General features: G+C 42.2%; 6 non-coding genes across 6 annotated transcripts; 1 reads left to right on the top strand and 5 right to left on the bottom strand.

The window, feature by feature from the left end:
* Positions 1-1,367: 1,367 nt before the first annotated feature.
* Positions 1,368-1,480, bottom strand: LOC135034591 (U5 spliceosomal RNA). Its single transcript, XR_010229753.1, has one exon. It is a non-coding gene; the product is annotated as a U5 spliceosomal RNA (small nuclear RNA).
* Positions 1,481-1,755: 275 nt separating this feature from the next.
* LOC135034576 (U5 spliceosomal RNA) lies at positions 1,756-1,871 on the bottom strand. Its single transcript, XR_010229739.1, has one exon. It is a non-coding gene; the product is annotated as a U5 spliceosomal RNA (small nuclear RNA).
* A 275-nt stretch (positions 1,872-2,146) lies between these two features.
* LOC135034580 (U5 spliceosomal RNA) lies at positions 2,147-2,262 on the bottom strand. Its single transcript, XR_010229742.1, has one exon. It is a non-coding gene; the product is annotated as a U5 spliceosomal RNA (small nuclear RNA).
* Positions 2,263-4,720: 2,458 nt separating this feature from the next.
* Positions 4,721-4,836, bottom strand: LOC135034586 (U5 spliceosomal RNA). Its single transcript, XR_010229748.1, has one exon. It is a non-coding gene; the product is annotated as a U5 spliceosomal RNA (small nuclear RNA).
* Positions 4,837-5,106: 270 nt separating this feature from the next.
* On the bottom strand, positions 5,107-5,222 carry LOC135034562 (U5 spliceosomal RNA). The gene has a single exon (XR_010229725.1). It is a non-coding gene; the product is annotated as a U5 spliceosomal RNA (small nuclear RNA).
* Positions 5,223-5,366: 144 nt separating this feature from the next.
* LOC135034543 (U1 spliceosomal RNA) lies at positions 5,367-5,530 on the top strand. Its single transcript, XR_010229718.1, has one exon. It is a non-coding gene; the product is annotated as a U1 spliceosomal RNA (small nuclear RNA).
* Positions 5,531-18,390: the final 12,860 nt, after the last annotated feature.

Raw genomic sequence — 18,390 nt, 5'->3', positions numbered from 1 at the left:
ACAATTGAGAATGGAAGGGGGGGGGGGGACATTTGAATCCAGCACATAAATGCAATTCAAATATGTAATTTGTACCTTCCTATTTTAAAATATAATGGATGAACCTCACCCTGTGAGAACAATCTTCATGATCAAGAAATCTCATATGCAAAATAAGTATGAGTTGGGATAGGGCTGGGGAGGGTGTCTGCTCTGGCAGCCCCTCCCCCGTCAAGTTAAGGAGATTCAACTGAGGAAGCACAAGGGAACTCTCGTCTGGGGACAACAACTGCAGGGAGACCACATCTTTTCAGATGAACATGGGAGGGCGGAAGGCTGCCTAATACTGAAGCACCATCAAATATCAAACCATATGCAACATCTAGTACAAGCATTCCTGGGGGAAGGTCTGCAGCAGACGGATTTGCATACAGTGATGTTATCCAAGCAGTGGGCCAAAGTTGGCTGGAACCCTCATCTGCATATGAAAAGAGAAAAGGGGCGTGCAGGGCATGGCGGCCTTTTGCAGTGCTTGGATGACCCCTAGTTCTCATTAAACACCCCCACCCTCCTTTGGTGTGGGGCTCATGTTGGCCATGCCCCATCCCCTGAAGCATTCAAGCTGATTTCTTGCAGCAGCTGGGCACTGTAACAGCTCCAGAGCTGTTCTGTAAGGCAAGTAAAAGGGTGTGGGCCCTGCAGCACCACCTGTAGTTCGCATTGTGCGTTGGAAGGCACAAAGTAAGCAGACGGGAGGAGAAGTCAGGATAGTGCGCAAGGGCATCCTTTTCTCTTAGTCCGTAGAGGATGCTGGGGTCACATTAAGAACCATGGGGTATAGACGGGATCCGCAAGAGACATGGGCACTTTAAGACTATCAAAGGGTGTGAACTGGCTCCTCCCTCTATGCCCCTCCTCCAGACTCCAGTTATAGGAACTGTGCCCAGGGAGACGGACATTTCGAGGAAAGGATTTATTGTTAAACTAAGGTGAGCATCTTACCAGCTCACACCTTAAGCATGCCGCAGAACGTGGCATTCAACAGAACACAAGCCAACGGCATGAACAATTGCAGCGTGGCCTAAGTAAAAGGGGGTGTGACTTCGCGGGAGGACCCGCGATCGCGAGTCACGCCCCCGTTTTCGGCACTGAGGGGGCATGCCCAGCGCTCTGTGAGCCGCTGGCATGCCACCTCTCCCTCTGACTTCAGTGAATAGACGCTGTGCGCATGCGCACAGCGTCTATTCACCGCTGCTCTGCTAAGCAGGGCAGCGACAGACAGAGCCTCCCAACTGTCCTCCCCACCGCGGGACACTGCGGCCCGCAGGTGGGACAGCGGGACAGTCCCCAAAAAACGGGACTGTCCCGCGAAAATCGGGACAGTTGGGAGGTATGATATGGGGCATGCAAAAATTGAGATAAAACTCAGTTTTGCTCCTCTCCACGGAAATCTTTAATAAAAGGCGAAATATTTGTTAGTTCTGAAGAGAATCCAGAGCATGACCAAGATTCCACCTGTCGCCTGAGTGCCATGCCAGCAGTTCTCATTCAGCTGAAAGTGAGCACCCAATTTGAATGAAAGAAAGCAGATTTCTCACCAGGCTTACCCTTGCTATAAACATGGTTTGTACTCTTTTCCATGTGCTCCCAGATCTTTCAAGCAATTAGTGTGGTCAAGAAAGTTCTGTTTGAAAAGAAACAAACATTTACTGTAATTTCTATGCAAATGAGCTTACATTAAAGCACACTCGTTCTATCTTTAAACAGATAAAATAAAACCCCAATAAGATGGGGCAAGGAAAAAATGAGATAAAACTCAGTTTTGCTCCTCTCCACGGAAATCTTTAGTAAAAGGCGAAAGATTTGTTCGTTCTGAAGAGAAACCAGAGCATGACCAAGATTCCACCTGTCGCCTGAGTGCCATGCCAGCAGTTCTTATTCAGCTCAAAGTGAGCACCCAATTTGAAAGAAAGAAAGCAGATTTCTCACCAGGCTTCCCCTAGCTATAAACATGGTTTGTATTTTTTTCCATGTGTTCCCAGATCTTTCAAGCAATTAGTATAGTCAAGAAAGTTCTGTTTGAAAAGAAACAAACATTTACTGTCATTTCTATGCAAATGAGCTTACATTAAAGCACACTCGTTCTATCTTTAAACCGATAAAATAAAACCCCAATAAGATGGGGCATGCAAAATTTGAGATAAAACTCAGTTTTGCTCCTCTCCATGGAAATCTTTAGTAAAAGGCGAAAGATTTGTTCGTTCTGAAGAGAAACCAGAGCATGACCAAGATTCCACCTGTCGCCTGAGTGCCATGCCAGCCAGGGCCGGCTCCAGGCCTACTAGCACCCTGAGCGAGAAAATGTAAAAGTGCCCCCCCCCCATGCGCGCGCCGAAGGCGCGCGCGCCCTTGGAAAAGTGGGTGTGGCCTCTTGAAAAAGTGGGCGTGGTCTCGTCCCCCAGCAGTGCCAGCTACACATGACATGCCCTCCAGCAGTGCCAGCTACACGTGCTAGTGTTCACTTTTTAGGGCAGGTTGCTGATCACAGGGAGGGCACATTTTTAAGTTAGGTGGGCAAAATGATGTACATACTGTAATGCTTGTTGTTCCCATTTCCACACGCTAAAGCATGGACAGTGCGCGCCGAAGGCGCGCAGCAAAAATTTAGGGGAGTTACTTCGTGGGGAAGGTGCGTAGCCACATTATAGTGGCAATTCACATTACACCACACAGTAGTGCAGCTAATACACATTGCACCAGGTAGAACCTCCTATAAGAGCACGTTAGACACATTGCGCCAGGTAGAGCACTGAGACACACTGCCCAGCCACAGACGCCTAGCGGGAACACTACATGATATGCCCCCCAGCAGTGCCAGCTACACATGACATGCCCCCCAGCAGTGCCAGCTACACGTGACATGCCCCCCAGCAGTGCCAGCTACATAAATGGCCACACAGTTCCAGATGGATAAATGCCCCCACAGCGCAGATATGCCCCCACAGTGCCACATACATTAATGCCCTCACAGTGCAAGATATGCCCCCACAGTGCAAGAAATGTCCCCACAGTGCAAGAAATGCCCCCACAGTGCAAGAAATGCCCCCACGGTGCCAGATACATAAATGCCCCCACGGTGCCAGATACATAAATGCCCCCACGGTGCCAGATACATAAATGCCCCCACGGTGCCTGATACATAAATGCCCCCACGGTGCCAGATACATAAATGCCCCCACGGTGCCAGATACATAAATGCCCCCACGGTGCCAGATACATAAATGTCCCCACGGTGCCTGATACATATATGCCCCCACGGTGCATGATACATAAATGCCCCCACGGTGCATGATACATAAATGCCCCCACGGTGCCTGATACATAAATGCCCCCACGGTGCCTGATACATAAATGCCCCCACAGAGCCAGATAAATGCCCCCACAGTGCCAGATATGTCCCCACAGTGCCAGATATGCCCCCACAGTGCCAGATATGCCCCCACGGTGCCAGAAATGCCCCCACAGTGCCAGATAAATGCCCCCAGTGCCAGATAAATGCCCCCACAGTGCCAGATAAATGCCCCCACAGAGCCAGATAAATGCCCCCACAGTGCCAGAAATGCCCCCACAGTGCCAGAAATGCCCCCACAGTGCCAGATATGCCCCCACAGTGCCAGATATGCCCCCCACAGTGCCAGATATGCCCCCACAGTGCCTGATATGTCCCCACAGTGCCAGAAATGCCCCCACAGTGCCAGAAATGCCCCCACAGTGCCAGATAAATGCCCCCACAGAGCCAGATAAATGCCCCCACAGAGCCAGATAAATGCCCCCACAGAGCCAGATAAATGCCCCCACAGTGCCAGAAATGCCCCCACAGTGCCAGAAATGCCCACACAGTGCCAGAAATGCCCCCACAGTGCCAGAAATGTCCCCACAGTGCCTGATATGTCCCCACAGTGCCAAATATGCCCCCACAGAGCCAGATATGCAATGCCCCCACAGTGCCAGAAATGCCCCCACAGTGCCAGAAATGCCCCCCACAGAGCCAGAAATGCCCCCACAGTGCCAGAAATGCCCCCACATAACCAAAAATGCCCCCTGTGTGCCAGAAATGCCCCCACAGTGCGGATCTCCCCCCCCCCCAAAAAAAAAATACCTGCGGCGCTGGGGAGGAGTACTGCTGTCCGCCTGTGTGGGAGCGCTGGCGGGCGGGCGGGAGGCCGGGCGAGTGAGCCTGAGCCTGGGTCCGGGCTGGCGGGCGGGTGGGCGGCCACTTGTGCAGGCGGGCTATGCGCGGCGCCGGCGTCTGACGTTAGATACCGGCGCCGCGCAGCGCGCATACACAGCGCGACCGCCAAATGCTGCAGCAGCACACACACAGGGCCGGCTCCAGCATCGAATATGGCGGCGCCAGCGCGTGGCGCCCATAAGGGTGGCGCCCTGCGCGGCCGCTCTATTCGAACATGCCTAGAGCCGGCCCTGATGCCAGCAGTCCTCATTCAGCTCAAAGTGAGCACCCAATTTGAAAGAAAGAAAGCAGATTTCTCACCAGGCTTCCCCTTGCTATAAGCATGGTTTGTACTCTTTTCCATGTGCTCCCAGATCTTTCAAGCAATTAGTATGGTCAAGAAAGTTCTGCTTGAAAAGAAACAGACATTTACTGTCATTGTTATACAAATAAACTTACATTAAAGCTAACAAGAAAGCACACTCGTTCTGTCTTTAAACTGATAAAAGAAACCCCAATAATATGGGGCATGCAAAAATTGAGATAAAACTCAGTTTTGCTCCTCTCCACGGAAATCTTTAATAAAAGGCGAAATATTTGTTAGTTCTGAAGAGAAACCAGAGCATGACCAAGATTCCACCTGTCGCCTGAGTGCCATGCCAGCAGTCCTCATTCAGATCAAAGTGAGCGCCCAATTTGAAAGAAAGCAGATTTCTCACCTGGCTTCTCCTTGCTATAAGCATGGTTTGTACTGTATTCCATGTGCTCCCAGATCTTTCAAGCAAGTAGCATGGTCAAGAAAGTTCTGTTTGAAAAGAAACAAACATTTACTGTCATTTCTATGCAAATGAGCTTTCATTAAAGCACACTCATTCTATCTTTAAACCGATAAAAGAAACCCCAAAAAGATGGGGCATGCAAAAATTGAGGTAAAACTCAGTTTTGCTCCTCTCCACGGAAATCTTTAGTAAAAGGCGAAAGATTTGTTCGTTCTGAAGAGAAACCAGAGCATGACCAAGATTTTCATCTGAAAATATGTGTTCTCCCTGCAGTTGTTGTCCCCAGATGAGAGTTCCCTTGTGCTGCCTCAGTTGAATCTCCTTTACTTGACAGAGATGTGCCTGAGCAGCGGCCCTCCCCAGCCCTATCCCAAATCATACTTATTTTGCATAGGAGATACCATGGTCATGAAGATTGTTCTCCCAGGGTGAGGTTCATTCATTGCATTCTGGGTATGCTGACCCCTGTGATTTCCCCAAATGTGGGAAACTCGACTGCATTATTTGTGGTAGTGGGGGACTGTGTTTGTGCTTTCCTCTGGTCAGCTCTGGTAAAAGTCAGATTTCTTTGTCTCAGATCTTCCTCTAGCCTTGTTCTTCTTTCGAGAGTTCCCTTGTGCTGCCTCAGTTGGATCTCCTTCACTTGACAGGGGGTGCCCGAGCAGCAATCCTCCACAGCTCTAGCCCAACTCCTACTTACCTGCCAGGTGAGATACTATGATCTTCACTGTTAGGGCAATCAGGATGTGGAATTCCCTGCCAGGGAAGGTGGTAATGGTGGACTCTGTAATTGGATTTAAAAAAGGAATGGATACATTTCTGAATGAAAAAGCTATCCAAGGTTATAATACTTAAAATATCAACATGGTTAATCCGGGGGTAACATGAGTTATAGTAGCTAACTAGTCATAAAACATTATTCAGCAAGTATGTAGAATCATCACAACTTAAAACAGGTTGAACACGATGGGCAATTTGCCTCTATTCAACCTCAAAAACTATGTTACTATATGTTACTATATTACTATGTTACTGTAGTATACAGAAAACCAAAATGCAATGAACAGTGATAGTGAGCACTGATGAGGATACTAGAACTGACACTGAGCAGCAAGATGCAGCACTGGACTATTAGTAATGTACTGTAGTATGCTGAGCACCACAATGCAGCACAAGACAATGAGCAGTGATACTGAGCACTGATGAGGATACTACTGAGAACTGACACTGAGCAGGAGAGACACACTACTAGTATTACTGAGCAGCAATAAGTAACCACTGATACTGAGCACTGATATTGAGATTTCCACTGAGAGAACATAGCCACGTCCATTCCGCTCTATCTTCAATGCACGAGTAAAAATGGCGGCAACGCGCAGCTCTTTATATGGAATCCGAATCTCGCGAGAATCCGACAGCGGGATGATGACATTTTCCCTTTTTCAGGTTTTCCGAGTCAGGCGGGAACAACCGAGCCTGCCTCGGACCAGTGTAAACAACGTGGAGTTCGTGGGGAATTCGGTTCTCGGAGAACCGAACCCGCTCCTCTCTACCTTATACCTATCAATTTTTTTATTTTCAATCTAAGCCCCTGCAGTTTTCTGTAAGCATCTGCTTCGCTATGATGATCAACAAGTCACAAGGGCAAACACTCAGGGCTTGAGGCGTAGATCTTAGGACCAGCTGCTACAAGCATGGCAGAGGTGTCACTATCACTGGTGACACCCAGAGAGGTGGCGAGGGAGATTGTAATGCAGTGCGCGCAGATAAGCAGCGCAATGGTAAAAAGGAGGCATGGTTTCATAGGTAGGGGCGTGGCCTGGTGGCCTGAATCTACATTTTGTTGCTCCGGGTGTCCCGGGGGTTGGGGGCTGCACCCGGGGACTAGTGTGTGAGCGGTGCTGGCTCCTGCACAGTGAAAGGGCATGGCCACCCAGCATGACGCCTCCCTTCTTGTCCATGCTGTAATTGCAGTCGCACTGCAGTTCAGCGTGATCATAAAAAATGATGTAGCCTCCTGCTGGTGCAGACTGTATGTGCGCGCAGGAAGCCGCCACCATTTTTGTGATCACAGCGGCTGAATGTGATGTCATACAGCCGCTGTGACCACGCCCCCTGTGTCTCCTCCGTTGCAGACCCCATTTTGAAGCCTTGCCCCCGCACCGCTCCATCCCTGACTTGGAAATGGAGTGTTGCTGACCCACCTATCCCCCCCCCCCCGCCCCGATTGACAGGCAGAGGCGATCGCATTCTCTGCGGGGTGCCACAGAAAATGCAGGCACATGCGTATGCTCTTAGCAATTTTTGCAGTTGGATCGCTTATTGTGATTGCAATCCAACCTGAATCAGGCCCTATTACCTATCACAATGCGCTGCGGGCAGTACAAAATTGGGTTAATATAGGAGAAAAACCCCCAGACCTGTGCTCCTTAACTGTACCTGGTGGCTAGTGGAGCGGCTGCCCAGTAATCAGTGTCCACGCCAGTGCGCACACGGTCCACCCCCTACGGCCACGCTCCCCTTCATCAGCGGCCTCGTGATCCGGAAGGGTGGTGTGTGTGTGACTGACCTTAGGATGAAACCGGAGCCTCCGCTGCAGTGACCCAGCAACCAGGGCATGGGAGTATACAGCGCCGCTGGGAGTGATGAAGCTGCAGTAAAGATGTCTATTAGACCTAGCCTGCTGCAGCCCTTGTAGATTCTCATAAAACAAGTTCTTCTTTTCTTGTCAAAATTTATAGCTAAGAATAGGCTGCCTGAGGCAGGCCCCTGTTAAGTGGCCTGCTACTGAAGGCACCAACTACAAACTGAGCTCCCTGTTCATGGAAGCGGGGTTATAGAGGAGAATGCACTGAGCATCTTGGGAACAGTCAAAAGCTTTGAGCCGGTTGGTGCCTCAGATCAAGATCCTACTCTACACCCCAATGTGAATCCTTGTGGAGTCCAGTGTACCCCACAGAAGAAATTAATGTGTCACACCCATTGGCAGCAACCTTAGAATAGCTGCTGACGGGCACAATTGAGAATGGAAGGGGGGGGGGGGACATTTGAATCAAGCACATAAATGCAATTCAAATATGTAATTTGTACCTTCCTATTTTAAAATATAATGGATGAACCTCACCCTGTGAGAACAATCTTCATGATCAAGAGATCTCATATGCAAAATAAGTATGAGTTGGGATAGGGCTGGGGAGGGTGGCTGCTCGGGCAGCCCCTCCCCCGTCAAGTTAAGGAGATTCAACTGAGGAAGCACAAGGGAACTCTCGTCTGGGGACAACAACTGCAGGGAGACCACATCTTTTCAGATGAACATGGGAGGGCGGAAGGCTGCCTAATACTGAAGCACCATCAAATATCAAACCATATGCAACATCAAGTACAAGCATTCCTGGGGGAAGGTCTGCAGCAGACGGATTTGCATACAGTGATGTTATCCAAGCAGTGGGCCAAAGTTGGCTGGAACCCTCATCTGCATATGAAAAGAGAAAAGGGGCGTGCAGGGCATGGCGGCCTTTTGCAGTGCTTGGATGACCCCTAGTTCTCATTAAACACCCACACCCTCCTTTGGTGTGGGGCTCATGTTGGCCATGCCCCATCCCCTGAAGCATTCAAGCTGATTTCTTGCAGCAGCTGGGCACTGTAACAGCTCCAGAGCTGTTCTGTAAGGCAAGTAAAAGGGTGTGGGCCCTGCAGCACCACCTGTAGTTCGCATTGTGCGTTGGAAGGCACAAAGTAAGCAGACGGGAGGAGAAGTCAGGATAGTGCGCAAGGGCATCCTTTTCTCTTAGTCCGTAGAGGATGCTGGGGTCACATTAAGAACCATGGGGTATAGACGGGATCCGCAAGAGACATGGGCACTTTAAGACTATCAAAGGGTGTGAACTGGCTCCTCCCTCTATGCCCCTCCTCCAGACTCCAGTTATAGGAACTGTGCCCAGGGAGACGGACATTTCGAGGAAAGGATTTATTGTTAAACTAAGGTGAGCATCTTACCAGCTCACACCTTAAGCATGCCGCAGAACGTGGCATTCAACAGAACACAAGCCAACGGCATGAACAATTGCAGCAAAAAGCTGACCAGAACCATAACACAACATGTGTATAACCACAAGTAATAACTGCAGACACAGTATGGACTGGGACGGGTGCCCAGCATCCTCTACAGACTAAGAGAAAAGGATTTACCGGTAGGTATTAAAATCCTATTTTCTCATACGACCTAGAGGATGCTGGGGTCACATTAAGAACCATGGGGTTATACCAAAGCTCTTGAACGGGTGGAAGAGTGCGTACGACTCTGCAGCACCGAATGACCCAACTTGAGGTTATCATCGGCAAGGATGCAGTGGCGTTAATGTTTCCTGGTGTCAACCTGTATTATTTCAGTAGATATTGAAATGAGGATGCATCTTGCTGCCTTTCCAATGAAGCAAGTTTAATTTAGTAATAGGTGAAAAACCATCCCTACAAAGATGTTAATCAGATACTTGGCTTTGTGGACACTTTTCAGAGAACAAATTTGTTAGCATAAAAATAAAGCCAGAAAATGAAGAGCTGTTTAATCACTCAATTGGATTTTTTTGCCAGCATATTTCTTTTTCTCTGCAAACCACTGCTAAATTGTGCTTCCTAGCTGTTTTTATAAAATCACTGAATCAAATCTAACTCTGATTACATCAGAGAAGGCCAGGTACCCTACACCATAACAGGGGTTTTTGAAATTTTGACTTGTCTACTTAAAGATCACCAAAATCTGATAACAAGGTCAATTACATCCCTGGGTGGGATTGAACCACCAACCCTTTGGTTAATAACCAATCACACTAACCAATTGCGCCACAGAGACACTTTGCAAAAGTCCATACTGACAAAGGCTAATAAGCATTCATCTAGAACGTTTCCTAGAAAAACTTTTAAAAGTCAATAATCTGGAGAGTTTTTGTAAGATGTTTCTTCCATCAACCAACGAAGAAACACATTGTTACTTTCCCATGATGAGTGAGTGCTTCAAGATCTCTTGCACTTACATGTGCAGCAGAGTACTGTAATGAAAGCATGCTGGGTTCATAACCCAGAGGTAGGCAGATTGAAACTATCCTCTGCTATATGCATTTTTTTTTGTTAATTAAAGTAATCCAAAACTGGGATTGATATTTTTTCTCTTTTATTTTTACTTAAAGTACAATAACTTTTACCATTTTAATATGTTTTAATAGTATATTGACAGTATTGTTTTCTTTCAAAAATCCACTTAATTTTCTTTACCCGATTATTAAAATGGTAATTGACAAAAACAAACTACATTGTCACCAGAAGAGCAATACAAAATGTACAAGTGATATATTAAAATCATCTTTCCAGCTTGAATTTCAATGATGCATTGGGGCAACGATTTTGTGAGAAACATCTTCACCCTTAAATAAAGATTTTCTTAATTCCTTACCTGTGTGCTAATTAGATATCACCTTGTTTTCACATTAAACAGACTTCCACATGAGAAAGCAGCAAGGATGCAGTGGCGTTAATGTTTCCTGGTGTCAACCTGTATTATTTCAGTAGATATTGAAATGAGGATGCATCTTGCTGCCTTTCCAATGAAGCAAGTTTAATTTAGTAATAGGTGAAAAACCATCCCTACAAAGATGTTAATCCGATACTTGGCTTTGTGGACACTTTTCAGAGAACAAATTTGTTAGCATAAAAATAAAGCCAGAAAATGAAGAGCTGTTTAATCACTCAATTGGATTTTTCTGCCAGCATATTTCATTTTCTCTGCAACCCACTGCTAAATTGTGCTTCCTAGCTGTTTTTTGATAAAATCACTTAATCAAATCTAACTCTGATTACATCAGAGTAGGCCAGGTACCCTACACCATAAGACGGGGTTTGAAATTTTGACTTGTCTACTTAAAGATCACCAAAATCTGATGACAAGGTCAATAACATCCCTGGGTGGGATTGAACCACCAACCCTTTGGTTAATAACCAAACACACTAACCGATTGCACCACAGAGACACTTTGCAAACGTACATACTGACAAAGGCTAATAAGCATTCATCTAGAACAATTCCTAGAAAACTTTAAAAAGTCAATAATCTGGAGAGATTTTGTAAGATGTTTCTTCCATCAACCAATGAAGAAACGCATTGGTACTTTCCCATGATGAGTGAGTGCTTCAGGATCTCTTGCACTTACATGTGCAGCAGAGTACTGCAATGGAAGCATGCTGGGCCCATAACCCAGAGGTAGGCAGATTGAAACTATCCTCTGCTATATGCATTTTTTTTTGTTAATTAAAGTAATCCAAAACTGGGATTGATATTTTTGCTCTTTTATTTTTACTTAAAGTACAATAACTTTTACCATTTTAATTTGTTTTAATAGTATATTGACAGTATTGTTTTCTTTCAAAAATCCACTTAATTTTCTTTACCCTATTATTAAAATGGTAATTGACAAAAACAAACTACATTGTCACCAGAAGAGCAATACAAAATGTACAAGTGATATATTAAAATCATCTTTCCAGCTTGAATTTCAATGATGCATTGGGGCAACGATTTTGTGAGAAACATCTTCACCCTTAAATAAAGATTTTCTTAATTCCTTACCTGTGTGCTAATTAGATATCACCTTGTTTTCACATTAAACAGACTTCCACATGAGAAAGCAGCAAGGATGCAGTGGCGTTAATGTTTCCTGGTGTCAACCTGTATTATTTCAGTAGATATTGAAATGAGGATGCATCTTGCTGCCTTTCCAATGAAGCAAGTTTAATTTAGTAATAGGTGAAAAACCATCCCTACAAAGATGTTAATCAGATACTTGGCTTTGTGGACACTTTTCAGAGAACAAATTTGTTAGCATAAAAATAAAGCCAGAAAATGAAGAGCTGTTTAATCACTCAATTGGATTTTTTTGCCAGCATATTTCTTTTTCTTTGCAAACCACTGCTAAATTGTGCTTCCTAGCTGTTTTTATAAAATCACTGAATCAAATCTAACTCTGATTACATCAGAGAAGGCCAGGTACCCTACACCATAACAGGGGTTTTTGAAATTTTGACTTGTCTACTTAAAGATCACCAAAATCTGATCACAAGGTCAATTACGTCCCTGGGTGGGATTGAACCACCAACCTTTTGATTAATAGCTGAACACACTAACCGATTGCGCCACAGAGACACTTTGCAAAAAGAATATACTGACAAAGACTAATAAGCATTCATCTAGAACGTTTCCTAGAAAAACTTTAAAAAGTCAATAATCTGGAGAGTTTTTGTAAGATGTTTCTTCCAGCAACCAATGAAGAAACACATTGGTACTTTCGCATGATGAGTGAGTGCTTCAGGATCTCTTGCACTTACATGTGCAGCAGAGTACTGCAATGGAAGCATGCTGGGCCCATAACCCAGAGGTAGGCAGATTGAAACTATCCTTTGCTATATGCATTTTTTTTTTGTTCATTAAAGTAATCCAAAACTGGGATTGATATTTTAGCTTTTATTTTTACTTAAAGTACAATAACTTTTACCATTTTAATTTGTTTTAATAGTATATTGACAGTATTGTTTTCTTTCAAAAATCCACTTAATTTTCTTTACCCTATTATTAAAATGGTAATTGACAAAAACAAACTACATTGTCACCAGAAGAGCAATACAAAATGTACAAGTGATATATTAAAATCATCTTTCCAGCTTGAATTTCAATGATGCATTGGGGCAATGATTTTGTGAGAAACATCTTTACCCTTAAATAAAGATTTTCTTAATTCCTTACCTGTGTGCTAATTAGATATCACCTTGTTTTCACATTAAACAGACTTCCACATGAGAAAGCAGCAAGGATGCAGTGGCGTTAATGTTTCCTGGTGTCAACCTGTATTATTTTAGTAGATATTGAAATGAGGATGCATCTTGCTGCCTTTCCAATGAAGCAAGTTTAATTTAGTAATAGGTGAAAAACCATCCCTACAAATATGTTAATCAGATACTTGGCTTTGTGGACACTTTTCAGAGAACAAATTTGTTATCATAAAAATAAAGCCAGAAAATGAAGAGCTGTTTAATCACTCAATTGTATTTTTCTGCCAGCATTTTTCTTTTTCTCTGCAACCCACTGCTAAATTGTGCTTCCTAGCTGTTTTTTTATAAAATCACTTAATCAAATCTAACTCTGATTACATCAGAGAAGGCCAGGTACCCTACACTATAAGAGGGGGTTTGCAATTTTGACTTGTCTACTTAAATATCACCAAAATCTGATCACAAGGTCAATTACGTCCCTGGGTGGGATTGAACCACCAACCTTTTGATTAATAGCTGAACACACTAACCGATTGCGCCACAGAGACACTTTGCAAAAAGAATATACTGACAAAGACTAATAAGCTTTCATCTAGAACGTTTCCTAGAAAAACTTTAAAAAGTCAATAATCTGGAGAGTTTTTGTAAGATGTTTCTTCCAGCAACCAATGAAGAAACACATTGGTACTTTCGCATGATGAGTGAGTGCTTCAGGATCTCTTGCACTTACATGTGCAGCAGAGTACTGCAATGGAAGCATGCTGGGCCCATAACCCAGAGGTAGGCAGATTGAAACTATCCTTTGCTATATGCATTTTTTTTTTGTTCATTAAAGTAATCCAAAACTGGGATTGATATTTTAGCTTTTATTTTTACTTAAAGTACAATAACTTTTACCATTTTAATTTGTTTTAATAGTATATTGACAGTATTGTTTTCTTTCAAAAATCCACTTAATTTTCTTTACCCTATTATTAAAATGGTAATTGACAAAAACAAACTACATTGTCACCAGAAGAGCAATACAAAATGTACAAGTGATATATTAAAATCATCTTTCCAGCTTGAATTTCAATGATGCATTGGGGCAATGATTTTGTGAGAAACATCTTTACCCTTAAATAAAGATTTTCTTAATTCCTTACCTGTGTGCTAATTAGATATCACCTTGTTTTCACATTAAACAGACTTCCACATGAGAAAGCAGCAAGGATGCAGTGGCGTTAATGTTTCCTGGTGTCAACCTGTATTATTTCAGTAGATATTGAAATGAGGATGCATCTTGCTGCCTTTCCAATGAAGCAAGTTTAATTTAGTAATAGGTGAAAAACCATCCCTACAAATATGTTAATCAGATACTTGGCTTTGTGGACACTTTTCAGAGAACAAATTAGTTAGCATAAAAATAAAGCCAGAAAATGAAGAGCTGTTTAATCACTCAATTGGATTTTTCTGCCAGCATATTTCTTTTTCTCTGCAACCCACTGCTAAATTGTGCTTCCTAGCTGTTTTTATAAAATCACTGAATCAAATCTAACTCTGATTACATCAGAGAAGGCCAGGTACCCTACACCATAACAGGGGGTTTGAAATTTTGACTTGTCTGCTTAAAGATCACCAAAATCTGATAACAAGGTCAATTATGTCCCTGGGTGGGATTGAACCACCAACCTTTTGGTTAATAGCCTTACACACTAACTGATTGCGCCACAGCGACACTTTGCAAAAGTACTTACTGACAAAGGCTAATAAGCATTCATCTAGAACGATTCCTAGAAACATTTTAAAAAGTCAATAATGTGGAGAGTTTTTGTAAGATGTTTCTTCCATCAACCAATGAAGAAACACATTGGTACTTTCCCATGATGAGTGAGTGCTTCAGGATCTCTTGCACTTACATGTGCAGCAGAGTACTGTAATGGAAGCATGCTGGGTCCATAACCCAGAGGTAGGCAGATTGAAACTATCCTCTGCTATATGCATTTTTTTTTGTTCATTAAAGTAATCCAAAACTGGGATTGATATTTTAGCTTTTATTTTTACTTAAAGTACAATAACTTTTACCATTTTAATTTGTTTTAATAGTATATTGACAGTATTGTTTTCTTTCAAAAATCCAATTAATTTTCTTTACCCGATTATTAAAATGGTAACTGACAAAAACAAACTACATTGTCACCAGAAGAGCAATACAAAATGTACAAGTGATATATTAAAATCATCTTTCCAGCTTGAATTTCAATGATGCATTGGGGCAACAATTTTGTGAGAAACATCTTCACCCTTAAATAAAGATTTTCTTAATTCCTTACCTGTGTGCTAATTAGATATCACCTTGTTTTCACATTAAACAGACTTCCACATGAGAAAGCAGCAAGGATGCAGTGGCGTTAATGTTTCCTGGTGTCAACCTGTATTATTTCAGTAGATATTGAAATGAGGATGCATCTTGCTGCCTTTCCAATGAAGCAAGTTTAATTTAGTAATAGGTGAAAAACCATCCCTACAAAGGTGTTAATCAGAGACTTGGCTTTGTGGACACTTTTCAGAGAACAAATTTGTTATCATAAAAATAAAGCCAGAAAATGAAGAGCTGTTTAATCACTCAATTGTATTTTTCTGCCAGCATTTTTCTTTTTCTCTGCAACCCACTGCTAAATTGTGCTTCCTAGCTGTTTTTTTATAAAATCACTTAATCAAATCTAACTCTGATTACATCAGAGAAGGCCAGGTACCCTACACCATAAGAGGGGGTTTGCAATTTTGACTTGTCTACTTAAATATCACCAAAATCTGATCACAAGGTCAATTACGTCCCTGGGTGGGATTGAACCACCAACCTTTTGATTAATAGCTGAACACACTAACCGATTGCGCCACAGAGACACTTTGCAAAAAGAATATACTGACAAAGACTAATAAGCATTCATCTAGAACGTTTCCTAGAAAAACTTTAAAAAGTCAATAATCTGGAGAGTTTTTGTAAGATGTTTTTTCTAGCAACCAATGAAGAAACACATTGGTACTTTCGCATGATGAGTGAGGGCTTCAGGATCTCTTGCACTTACATGTGCAGCAGAGTACTGCAATGGAAGCATGCTGGGCCCATAACCCAGAGGTAGGCAGATTGAAACTATCCTTTGCTATATGCATTTTTTTTTTGTTCATTAAAGTAATCCAAAACTGGGATTGATATTTTAGCTTTTATTTTTACTTAAAGTACAATAACTTTTACCATTTTAATTTGTTTTAATAGTATATTGACAGTATTGTTTTCTTTCAAAAATCCAATTAATTTTCTTTACCCTATTATTAAAATGGTAATTGACAAAAACAAACTACATTGTCACCAGAAGAGCAATACAAAATGTACAAGTGATATATTAAAATCATCTTTCCAGCTTGAATTTCAATGATGCATTGGGGCAATGATTTTGTGAGAAACATCTTCACCCTTAAATAAAGATTTTCTTAATTCCTTACCTGTGTGCTAATTAGATATCACCTTGTTTTCACATTAAACAGACTTCCACATGAGAAAGCAGCAAGGATGCAGTGGCGTTAATGTTTCCTGGTGTCAACCTGTATTATTTCAGTAGATATTGAAATGAGGATGCATCTTGCTGCCTTTCCAATGAAGCAAGTTTAATTTAGTAATAGGTGAAAAACCATCCCTACAAATATGTTAATCAGATACTTGGCTTTGTGGACACTTTTCAGAGAACAAATTAGTTAGCATAAAAATAAAGCCAGAAAATGAAGAGCTGTTTAATCACTCAATTGGATTTTTCTGCCAGCATATTTCTTTTTCTCTGCAACCCACTGCTAAATTGTGCTTCCTAGCTGTTTTTATAAAATCACTGAATCAAATCTAACTCTGATTACATCAGAGAAGGCCAGGTACCCTACACCATAACAGGGGGTTTGAAATTTTGACTTGTCTGCTTAAAGATCACCAAAATCTGATAACAAGGTCAATTAAGTCCCTGGGTGGGATTGAACCACCAACCTTTTGGTTAATAGCCTTACACACTAACTGATTGCGCCACAGCGACACTTTGCAAAAGTACTTACTGACAAAGGCTAATAAGCATTCATCTAGAACGATTCCTAGAAACATTTTAAAAAGTCAATAATGTGGAGAGTTTTTGTAAGATGTTTCTTCCATCAACCAATGAAGAAACACATTGGTACTTTCCCATGATGAGTGAGTGCTTCAGGATCTCTTGCACTTACATGTGCAGCAGAGTACTGTAATGGAAGCATGCTGGGTCCATAACCCAGAGGTAGGCAGATTGAAACTATCCTCTGCTATATGCATTTTTTTTTGTTCATTAAAGTAATCCAAAACTGGGATTGATATTTTAGCTTTTATTTTTACTTAAAGTACAATAACTTTTACCATTTTAATTTGTTTTAATAGTATATTGACAGTATTGTTTTCTTTCAAAAATCCAATTAATTTTCTTTACCCGATTATTAAAATGGTAACTGACAAAAACAAACTACATTGTCACCAGAAGAGCAATACAAAATGTACAAGTGATATATTAAAATCATCTTTCCAGCTTGAATTTCAATGATGCATTGGGGCAACGATTTTGTGAGAAACATCTTCACCCTTAAATAAATATTTTCTTAATTCCTTACCTGTGTGCTAATTAGATATCACCTTGTTTTCACATTAAACAGACTTCCACATGAGAAAGCAGCAAGGATGCAGTGGCGTTAATGTTTCCTGGTGTCAACCTTTATTATTTCAGTAGATATTGAAATGAGGATGCATCTTGCTGCCTTTCCAATGAAGCAAGTTTAATTTAGTAATAGGTGAAAAACCATCCCTACAAAGGTGTTAATCAGAGACTTGGCTTTGTGGACACTTTTCAGAGAACAAATTTGTTAGCATAAAAATAAAGCCAGAAAATGAAGAGCTGTTTAATCACTCAATTGGATTTTTTTGATAGCATATTTCTTTTTCTCTGCAACCCACTGCTAAATTGTGCTTCCTAGCTGTTTTTATAAAATCACTGAATCAAATCTAACTCTGATTACATCAGAGAAGGCCAGGTACCCTACACCATAACAGGGGTTTTCGAAATTTTGACTTGTCTACTTAAAGATCAACAAAATCTGATAACAAGGTCAATTATGTCCCTGGGTGGGATTGAACCACCAACCTTTTGGTTAATAGCTGTACACACTAACTGATTGCGCCACAGCGACACTTTGCAAAAGTGCATACTGACAAAGGCTAATAAGCATTCATCTAGAACGTTTCCTATAAAAACTTTAAATAGTCAATAATCTGGAGAGTTTTTGTAAGATGTTTCTTCCATCAACCAATGAAGAAACACATTGGTACTTTCCCATGATGAGTGAGTGCTTCAGGATCTCTTTCACTTACATGTGCAGCAGAGTACTGTTATGAAAGCATGCTGGGTCCATAACCCAGAGGTAGGCAGATTGAAACTATCCTCTGCTATATGCATTTTTTTTTGTTAATTAAAGTAATCCAAAACTGGGATTGATATTTTTGCTCTTTTATTTTTACTTAAAGTACAATAACTTTTACCATTTTAATTTGTTTTA

Source organism: Pseudophryne corroboree, unplaced genomic scaffold (genome assembly GCF_028390025.1).
Source record: "Pseudophryne corroboree isolate aPseCor3 unplaced genomic scaffold, aPseCor3.hap2 scaffold_584, whole genome shotgun sequence".
Classification (NCBI taxonomy): Eukaryota; Metazoa; Chordata; class Amphibia; order Anura; family Myobatrachidae; genus Pseudophryne; species Pseudophryne corroboree.
The sequence above is the reverse complement of the archived record's forward strand: the minus strand, read 5'-3'. Positions and strand labels throughout refer to the sequence as shown.